Below are 11,063 nucleotides of genomic sequence, written 5' to 3' on the forward strand. Positions count from 1 at the left end.
AGCCACCCGGGCTGCCCTGAAAATATTCTTATTAGGCTTTATAAGATATTTAGTGTTCCAGTCATTGGAAAGGGAAGATCATGTACCAAAATACATCATAAGGGTTTCATCAGTTAAACTGAGAATTGGGGGATGTTGCACAAAGGCTTGCATTACCAAACTCGGGCCTCTCAAACTAATGTCAGCTCAGAATAACATTTCACCTTCATTACAGTTTTGAAACTTGTGTTGTTCATTTCAAAGATTTTTTTGTACTGGTCAGGATAGGCTAGATTATAATGCAATAACAGACAACTCCAAAATTAGAGGTTTAATAAAAGGAATTCTCTTACATTAAGTCTGCTGGAGATCCACCAAGAGATCCATGAGTTCGTTTGGCACTTTTAGGCTGCTTCAGTCTCTAACTCCTTCTGTATCAAAGTGACATTTCTTGGCCAAGTGAAGGCACATGGCCACACCCAATTTCAAGGAGCAGGGAATCCTTGTTACTCCAAAGTAGAAAGAATTAGATATTAATGAAGAGTGATAATGCCTAACACAATATTCACAATAGATTCACAAGCAGATTCTATGAAGGTCATTCTTTCTAAATCAATTTGCTACTATCAGTACATGAAATACTGCAACCAAGGCTGCCCTTCTTTCTAAGATGATTCTTAGAATAAGTTTTTTTTAAGATTTTATTCATCTGAGAGAGAGAGCACGTATGAGTGTGTGGGGGAGAGGCAGAGCTAGAGGGAGAAGCAGACTCCCTGCTGAGTGGGGAGCCCAACATGGAGCTCGATCCCAGGACCCTGAGATCAAGGACCTAAGCCAAAGGCAGATGCTTAACCAACCGAGCCGCCCAGTGACCCCTCTAAGATGATTCTTAGAAAGGAACCATGACTGATGTTACTTTGGTAGTACCTACCATCTCACAGCCCCCTCATTCTAAGAAAAATCCTTTTTTCTCACCCTACGGAGGGGTAGGCCTAAGTCTTCCTGTCTAAAGGACATGAGCCCTCTGGCCACAACTGACTGGATGAGGTTGAGTGAAAACCTGACTCAATCTGGTCAATCAAGAGTCTCTTTCTCTTGAGAAGTTGGACTTAGAACATAGCTATAAATACTACTGACTGCTTGAAGAACACAGAATCAGAACTCTGTCAGACACTTTCTTGACAGGTATAAACAAAGCTCCTCAAAAGAAAGAAAGGAAAATAAAACAGGGCAGGCAAGAAAAGGGGTGGGTAACCAACCATCTGGTCCTTTAATCACAAGTTCTGACTTTGTAGTTCCTGCCTAGTCCTCCTAAAGCCCCTGTGTTTTCTAACCTTGGACTGTATGAGATAACCCTGTGTTCCACCACTTTGGTTTTCTGTTCAACTTGGTTTGCAATAGGTCTCGATTTCTTTTTTTTTTTTTTTTAACACAACATTTTATTTATTTATTTATTCATGAGAGAAACACACACAGAGAGAAAGAGAGAGGTAGAGACACAGGCAGAGGGAGAAGCAGGCTCCATGCAGGGACCCGACTCGGGACTCGATCCCGGGTCTCCAGGATCACGCCCTGGGCTGAAGGCAAGCACTAAACCACTAAGCCACCCGGGCTGCCCTAGGTCTCTATTTCTTACAGCCAGACAATGGTTGCAACAGCCAAAGCAAAGAACTTATACTGTCCTGAAATTATTAATGTATGTTAGAGGCCTAGTGATCCAATGTTCCTCTTGCCTATAGTTCTAAATTATAAGGCATTGTTTCCTGGAGTGTGTTCTGTAGAACAATGGGATCCAGGATCAGATAAGTTTAGGAAGTGCTGCATATCATGTCCCCCTTCAGGAGACTGATAATATACATTAGTATAAGGTTCTGAGTTCTGCAGTAAAGAGACCTATTAAATCTCCTTAACCTAGCATTATCAAATGTGTACAAACTTTTCCATATAATACACATTAAAATCTCTTGGAACATGTGCCCTGTAGAGAGCAGCAACCCTTTGAAAGTTGCTATTATGCTGATTTAGGAGAAGTCTTTTTTGCTGCAGTAAAAATCTTTTGAAGAACGTTCTCTTCCCTTGCTTGCTTTCTTAGCTACCAAATGGCAAAGATGATTATTTAACCAGGAAAAAAGGTGAATACCAACCTCTAAGAAAATAATTGCTCCCACCAGATGTCTCACCACCAAGTTGAAATATAGAATTAGAATTAAGAGTCTTGGGATACCTGGGTGGCTTGAGCATCTGCCTTTGGCTCAGTGTGTGATCCTGGGGTCCCATGATTGAGTCTCACATCAGACTCCCTGCAGGGAGCCTGCTTCCCCCTCTGCCTATGTCTCTGCCTCTCTCTGTGTGTCTCTCATGAATAAATAAATAAAATCTTTTTTAAAAAAATTAAGAGTCTTGTGCTTCATTTTACTCTGAATGAGAATATAAGGGGAGTAAAAGATCCCCCAAATAGGGGAATGAAAGTTGGAGGCTTTCTTGAGTGACTCTGGAAAATTATTGAGTAATCTCCCTCTAGAAACTATGGGATATCCTGATGGCCAACAGGAGAACCCTGATTAGGATAGTCACTTTTTTATATTATTCTGTGTCTTTATGTAAATTAACAGAACTAAAAAGACTGCTTAATGCTTTTGCTTCCTGGCCGACTGAAGCAATAAATAATAGCTCAGGTTGTTGCTCCTTTAACACAGAGCTAGATTAAACTGACCTAAATATCAAAGGAAGAAGCACTACTCACAATCATCTTCAAGATCAAATGATTTTTACTGCTTGTGTTTATCTATAATATAGAGGCTTTTTCGATTGAGAGAATGGAATGATTATTAAACCCCTATTGTGTGCCAGATACTGTGCTAGCCACTTTTCATTTGGACCTATTTTACTAACTCTATAAGTATGTATTATTATGCCTCTTTTACAGCTAAGGACATCAAGTCCATAAAAGGTTAGGCAATTTTACAATGGTCTCATCATTAGTAACTATTAGGCTATATAAAACCAATTCCATCTGACTCGAGTCCTCGAACTTTCTACTTAGACATGCTTGTCCCACAACATTCAAATGATATTCCATGCAGTCTAACAATTTAGGTAAAGAAAGGTGTGTATATGTGTGTGTATTAGAGAACATACTCCATATGTCAGTAGGCTTTGGTATTCAAGGACAAACAAGAGCCTGGAAACATTAAGGCTTCAGTATTCCTGACATGACCAGGATCATCTAAATTGAAGCAATGCTTAAGATGTTTTGTCAGGGAACAGTTTATTCAGGGAATCCAGGATGCATTGCTCTGAAATCACTATGAACTATTAAATGATGCATATAAGTAGGAAGATGAAGTCCCTGAACTGTGTTTCTTTTCATTTCTTCCGTCTTTTAACCTCAGTTCTCATTACAGCTTGAAGAAAAGCATTTTCTTTTTTTTTTTTTTTTTTTTTTTTTTTTTTTTTTTTTTTTAGAAGAAAAGCATTTTCTAATGATGCTTATAAAGTAAACAAAGAACACTGCCTGACAGGCTACCAAGACGATTCTAAAACAAATGAACTTAGCTGTATGTCAAGTTGGGGATAGAACCACACAAAAGAACTATTTAAAGGCTTTTTAGAACATAAGACTTTGACTACATCTTTTCCTAAGCATATGAATCCTAAGGACAAAAAGAAAAGCAAATTTTAAATTTCATTTAATAGCCTAAGAATTAGTAACCAAAAAAAGGTCTCATTTTTGAAACTGTTTCATGAATATTATAGAGCAGATAATTATGTTAATGTGTTAGAATCCAAAACTTTCCATGTAAGAGATGAAACATATAGAAAAACAAAAAAGTAAAAGGCCTATAATTTTTTATTTCCTGAAAGAGCCTAGAAGCCATGACAACCCAATAGCAACGAACAGGCCTAACACCCAGATTATACCGTATTTAGGATAGCTGATCCCAGGTCTGAAACAGAAAATGTACAAAATGAGCCTGGGATGTCTTCTACTTGAAAGGAACTTATCAAAGACTGTTGGGGTCATATCAAAATGACACAAAAAGTCGGCTTCCTCTGGGGCTTCCTCTGGCCAAATACGGTCCAATTTATATATCCAAGAGAAAAAGTGACTGTAACAGACTAACACACATTGAATGAATAAAATCCATGAATAGGAAAGAGAGAAAGAAAAGTCATTAACGAGTTAATTAAATACATAAGCCTCTGGTCACCATTAGAACCCAGGCATTATATTGGTTTACTCAGGTGGCCATTACAAAGTATCACTGATTGGGTGGCTTAAACAACAGAAATATATTTCCTCACAATTCTGGAAGCTAGAAATCCAAGAGCAAGGTGTTGGCAAGGTTGATTTCTTCTGAGGCCTATCTCCTTGGCTTGTAGTTGACCACCTCTTCCCATGGTTTTCCTTATCTGTGTCTAAATTTCTTCTTCTAAGTACACTGGTCATATTGGATTAGGGCCAACCCCAACAAACTCGTTGTAACTTAAGTACCCCTTTAAAGGTCTTATCTCCAAAAACAGATAGTGGGAGTGAGGGCTTCAACATATGACTTGGTTGGGGGGAGGACACATTTTAGTAACAGTAGGCACCAAGTCCTTACTTTGAAAATTAGAAACTCGGGGATCCCTGGGTGGCTCAGTGGTTTAGCGCCTGCCTTTGGTCCAGGGCACCATCCTGGAGTCCCGGGATCGAGTCCCGCGTCGGGCTCTCGGCATAGAGCCTGCTTCTCCCTCCTCCTGTGTCTCTGCCTCTCTCTCTCTCTCTCTATGTCTATCATAAATAATAAATAAATAAATATTTTTAAAAAAAGAAAATTAGAAACTCATGGAAAAGAAAAGAGAATTTATCTTACCGGTCCTATACAAACTGTATTTTAGAATTACTAAATAGCCCTAATTGAAGAGAGAAATCAAGATAGTAAATGTAAAAGGAATGATAGAACACTATTTTGTGGTTTAGGCTCATCAATGGATGATAAAACTATTTAGGAGAAAGCTGATAGTTCACTTTACAATGTGAACATTAAGCAGTTATCACCCATCAACTCAACATCACTAAAAGCTGCACAACCAGACATTTATAAACTTCCTAATGGGATATAATATAACTTATACTGCATCGCCTCTGAGATATTCTTGGTAAAGGAGTTAAAAGTGAAATCTAATTGAACCTTTAGTCTTAACTTACAAATTACAGGAAGTACAATGGATAGGAAGACAAGTTAAATTACACTACAAGGAAGCAGTTATTCCTATCCGGAATGGAGGACATTCTATAGGATAGCCCATCTGATTTTGTCAACAAGTCAATGACATGAGAAAATAAAAAAGGGAGAGAATGCTGTTCTAGATTAAGAGATTAAGAGTCACGATAATGAAATGAAATGTGTTGACCTTGTTTGAATCTAGATTTGAGCAAATCAACCATAAAACAGTGTTTTTGAGATAATCAGAAAAGTTTGGTGATTATCAATGAGATGAGATGATATTAAGGAAATGGTAACCTACGTGTGATAATATTATAATATGTAAAATAAAGTCCTTATTTTTTAAAGATACATATGGAAGTATTTCAGGGTGAAACGAGAGAAATGTTAGAAGTTTGCTTGTAGAAAATATAGAAGAGAAGGAAGAAGGGAGGGAGGAGGAAGGAATAAATGACAGACATGGCAAAATATTGGTAAGTCTTGAAACTGCTAGACCAGTAGTTCTCAAAATGTGGTCTCCCAACCACAGCAGCAGCAGCAGCATCTGAGAACTTGTCAGAAATGCTCATTCTTAGGCCTACCCAGACTGACTGGATCAGAAACTCCAGAGGTTGGGCCCAGCAGTCTATGATTTTTTTTTAAAGATTTTATTTATTTATTCATGAGAGACACACAAAGAGAAGCAGAGACACATGCAGAGGGAGAAGCAGGCTCCATGCAGGGAACTCGATGTGAGACTCGATCCCAGGTCTCCAGGATCACGCCCTGGGCTGAAGGCGGCGCTAAACCACTGAGCCACCCGGGCTGCCCAGCAGTCTATGATTTAACAAACTCTCCAGCTGATTCCGATGCAACTGAAGTTTGAGAACACTGTGCTAGACAAAAGGACTTCTGAGAATTTTAAGAGCATTAAATATTTTGTTGCATGTTTGAAAACTGTCATTATAAAAAAATATATTGTTAAAAAAAAAAAAAACAACTTTTTGCGGTATATGTGATAGTCCAGAGGCATATGAAGCTTAACCACCTTACCAGGTCTGTTATAGCCTAAGGAGCAACTATCTCTCAGTAACAGTTTAAAAGAGGAAAGTAAAGGGGCATCTGGGTGGCTCAGTTTGTTGTGTGTCTACCTTTGGCTCAGGTCATGATCTCAGGGTCCTGGGATCAAGTCTCGCCTCATGCTCCCTGCTCAGCAGGAAGTCTGCTTCTCCCTCTCTCTCTGCTGCTCCCTCTACTTGTGTGCACGCTTTCTCTCTCTGTGTCAAATAAACAAATAATCTTTAAAAAAGAAAAAAAGAGAGAAAGAAAGAAAGAAAGAAAGAAAGAAAGAAAGAAAGAAAGAAGAAAGAAAGAAAGAAAGAAAGAAAGAAAGAAAGAAAGAAAGAAAGAAAGAAAGACCTAATCACTGGTCTTAAAATAAATAAATAAATAGATAGATAAATAAGTCAATAAGGAAAGTAGTATTTTTCTGTGGTTCTCCTTGAAGCTGCCTTTCTAAGATTTGAATTTTTTTGTAAGGATGTATTTATTTATTTGAGAATCTAGAAAGTCTAAAATGGGGGGGGGCGTGCAGAAGGAAGGAGAAGAATCCCAAGCAGATTCCCTTCCCCACTGAGCATGGAGCCCATCACAGGGCTCAATCTCACAACCCTGAGATCATGACATGAGCAGAAATCAAGAGTCTGATGCTCAGCCAGCTGAGCCACCCAAGCATTCCAGATTTTTGTTTTGTTTTGTTTTGTTTAATGCTCTGCCAGGTACTCTACTGAGGAACAGGGAAGGAAAGACAGATAGAATGCAATAGCTTCCTTCAATGGTCCCATAGGGTAATGGGGAAAAGGATCAAAGGAGTCAAAATATAAGTGAGGGCTGTGGTGGAGGTGGGTAAATGCAATATGGCACCATTCACCCTGCGTCACCAGTAAATAACCACAGGCAGCTAGGGCAGAGCAAGGGGTGCATGGTGGCAGTGGGTGGACACAAGATCCTTAAGAGACATGCCTGTTGGACTTTACACCACTGTCTCCATCAATATTTCTGGTCACAATTAAAGTGTATAGTAAAGTCCCTACCAACCAGAAAACATAACCCTCAGAAAAGCCAGATTATGAAATTGTGAAAGTCTAGAACAAGCAAATAAAAGGAGTAATTTGGCCTAACGCCACTGCTCACATTTATATAAAACTATACTACTAAAGAAAGTGCTAAGAGACTCCTTTGTATAGAATTGTTAGCTAAATATAACTGCCCAATCATTTGCGAATAAATTGAAATGAGCTATCTTGGGAAGTATAGAAATGTCACTGTTCTTTAACCACAGATTCCGTCTTGGCTATAGGGCTTTCAAGCAGATAGGTCATGCTGTTTGGAGGGTTTTTAAAAAAAATTTTATAATTTTTATTTGAGATAGAGCAAGGGAAAGCAACCACAAGCTTGGGGGTGGGGGCACAGGGAGAGGGAAAAGGGCACAGGGAGCCCGATGCGGGGCTCCATCCCAGAACCCTGGGATCAGGACCTGAGCTGAGGGCAGATGCTCAATCTGCTAAGCCACTCAGAGACGCAAGAGATTTTTTTTTTTTTAATGTTAGTGTTCTAATCCACATTATTTTTCTTAAGTCAAAATCTCAGGAATGGGGACACCTGGGTGGCTTGATGGTTAAGCGTCTGCCTTCGGCTCAAGGTGTAATCCTGGAGTCCTGGGATTGAGGCCCCCCTGTGCTCCCTAGAGGGAGACTCCTTCTCCCTCTGCCTGTGTCTCAGCCTCTCTGTTTCTGTGTCTCTCATGAATAAATAAATAAAAATTTAAAAAACAAAACAAAACACATAACTCTCTCTTCTGTTACACTTTATATTTATGCCACAAATATCAACTTTAAGGAAAGTATGATGCAATAAATAGATTTCTGTCAGGTTGTTTGACAGCATTAAGCTAACCAAAGAACTCCATAAATAACAAGAACAAAATATTTTTCCATATAAATATAATAGAAATTATCACATAAGCCACAAATATATCTTTTTATTTGAATAATACATACTAAAAGAATAAATTGAGTTCAACGAAAGTCTATTTATTGAGACTGATAAACCAAGGCTTTGACTATCTATATGTTAGCATTGTACATAAAATAAGACCTTTCTGGTACTTACTAATACAAAGGTTTCTAAAATAATATTTTTCAAATTGCAAATCATGTTTTTCTCTATGTTAAACTTGAAGTTTTCCTATTAATTATAAAATACTGGTGAGTGTCATGATATACTAAAAAGAATGCAGGCATCAGAGTGAAATAATCTAGATTTGAATTCTGTAGTACTACTTAGTAGCTATGTCATTTTGATCGATTTGTCTCAGCCTCAGTCCCTAGATCTTACCGCCACCTTCTTCACAGAAGTTTTGTGAAGGTTAAGAAAAATGGTGTATACAGCAGTAAGCAGGCTACCTGGCACAAGATGAGAACATTCTACAGGCATTATTAGTTCCCTTCCCTTACAGTCTTCAATACAACCAAAACTTAGTGGCTTAACACAATAATTTAAAGTATTTCTCACATTTCCGTGGGCTATCTGGATAGTTTTTCTTTTCTTTTCTTTTTTTCCAGAGAGAGAGAAAACACAAACAGGGGTAAGAGCAGAGAGAAAGGAAGAGAGAGAGAGAATCTTAAACAGGCTTGACCCTTAGCTCGGAGCCGGACACTGGGTTCGATCTCACAACCCTGAGATCATGACCTGAGCCAAAACCAAGAGTCAGAGGATTCACTGACTGAGCCACCCAGGTGCCATTAGGGGTAGTTTTTCTGCTTCAAGTGGCATCTGGGAGGGACTGGGATTTCTAGTAGATCCCAAATGGCCTCTCTTATTTGGCTTGCATTTGGTGCCACTCAGCTGGGGTTGCTGGTTAAGACACCTCAGTCCTCTCCATGGCTTCCATGTAGTTCTGGGTATCTCACAAGTGGTGGCTGGGTTCAAAGAGGGAGCATTTCAGGAACAACAGGAAGTAGAAGCTGCCAACTCTCTTAACAAAGTCCATGTCCTTAAGACCTGGAATGTCACTTTGTCTACATTCTATTGGTCGGAGCCAGTCTGGCTTCAGGGACAGGGACACAACCCCGTCTCTTGATGTGAAGAGTGGTGAGCATATACAAGGATATTTGGGGTGACAATCTTTGGAGACCAGCTACCACGGTCCACCCTCTGGCCATAACAATTCACATCCCTCCCCAGTGCAAAAGATCCTCACTCCTTCTCAAATCCCCTAATAAAAGTCTCATACTATTATGGCATCAGGTCAAAGTCCAGGATCTTGTCGGCTAGATAAGGTCCCGGAGCACTTGAAGCACTTACAGGAGTGGCTTCTCAAGTGCAGCACCTCAGGAGTAAAGACCTGTGAATGAAAAAGACAAATTATGTGTCCCACAAGCATCCAACAATAAATGGTGTAAGAGGGACAGATAAACACAGTAGCTACCTCCAGTCAGAAGGGGGCGGGGAGGGGGGGAGGCATACAGCAGACCACAGCAGTGCTGAAATTCTGGCAAACGTACTTCATTCCTCCAACTCTGAGACCAGAAATGTTTCTTGATTAGAGCCTAGTTCTGCTTGCTAAAAGTAGTTCTTTTATTTTTTTTTTTTTAAGATTTTATTTATTTCTTCGTGAGAGATACACAGAGAGAGGCAGAGACACAGGCAGAGGGAGAAGCAGGCTCCCTGTGGGGAACCCAATGCGGGACTGGATCCCGGGACCCCAGGATCATGCCCTGAGCCAGAAGGTAGCCGCTCAACCACTGAGCTCCTCCCCCCTCCCCCCCACCCCAGTGCCCCAAAGTAGTTCATTTAGGTTCTCTAGGCCCTTGGCTCTGCCCCTGGGGTCATTCGTTCTTTTCTGTAACAAGTTGCCCATGTTTACACCTAAGTAGCTTTCTCTGCTTGCTTCTTGCCCAGAGGATGTTGAAGGCACAGAGGCCTCTTTGATTTTAACCTATCTCTGTCCCTTCAGTCCATGCTTGTATAACTTGGTTTTTTAAAAAAACAAACAAACATGGTGGGCTGGGGCCCTTGGGTGGCTCAGTCAGTGGAGTGACCAACTCTTGATTTTGGCTCAGGTCATGATCTCAGAGTCATGAGACGCAGCCCCCAGTCGGGCTCCCCTCTCAGCCAGGAGCCTGCTTGAGATTCTCTCTGGCCCTCTGCCCCCCCCCCCCCACGCCACACACGTGCATGTGCTCTCTCTCTCTAAAACAAACAAACAAACAAACAAACAAACATTTTTTTAAAAAAGGAAATCATAAGAGAAAATATATTTACAGCACTGAGCTGTATTTATAAAAAAAAAAATACATATTTGGATGGACCTGTGCAGTCCACACCGTGTTGCTCAGTGAGGTCAACTGTATATTCACAATGTGCAGCCATCATCACTATCTAATTCTAGAACATTTCATCATCCCAAAAAGAGACCCTGTACCTATCACCAGTCGTCCCCCATCTCCTCCACCCTCCCACCCCCATCCCTGGAAACCATTAATCTACTTTCTGTCTCTGTGGATTTGGCTATTCCGGATACTTGAAAAATGGAATAACACAACATGTTGCTTTTTGGTATTTCGCTTCTGTCACTTAGCATAATATTTTCAAGGTTAATCTGTGCTGTAGCACATATTGGTACATCATTTCATTTTATTGCCAAGCGCTATTCAATTGTAGGGATATACTGCATTTTATTTATTTATTCGTCAGCTGATAGACAATCTGGGTTGTTCTCACTTCTTGGCTATTATGAATAATAGTGTGAACATTCACGTTTAGCTTTATTCACTTTTAAAGATTTCTACAAAATAGCCAAAATAAATAAGATTAATGATTTTTTCTTTTTTA

Source organism: Vulpes vulpes, chromosome 3 (genome assembly GCF_048418805.1).
Source record: "Vulpes vulpes isolate BD-2025 chromosome 3, VulVul3, whole genome shotgun sequence".
NCBI lineage: Eukaryota > Metazoa > Chordata > Mammalia > Carnivora > Canidae > Vulpes > Vulpes vulpes.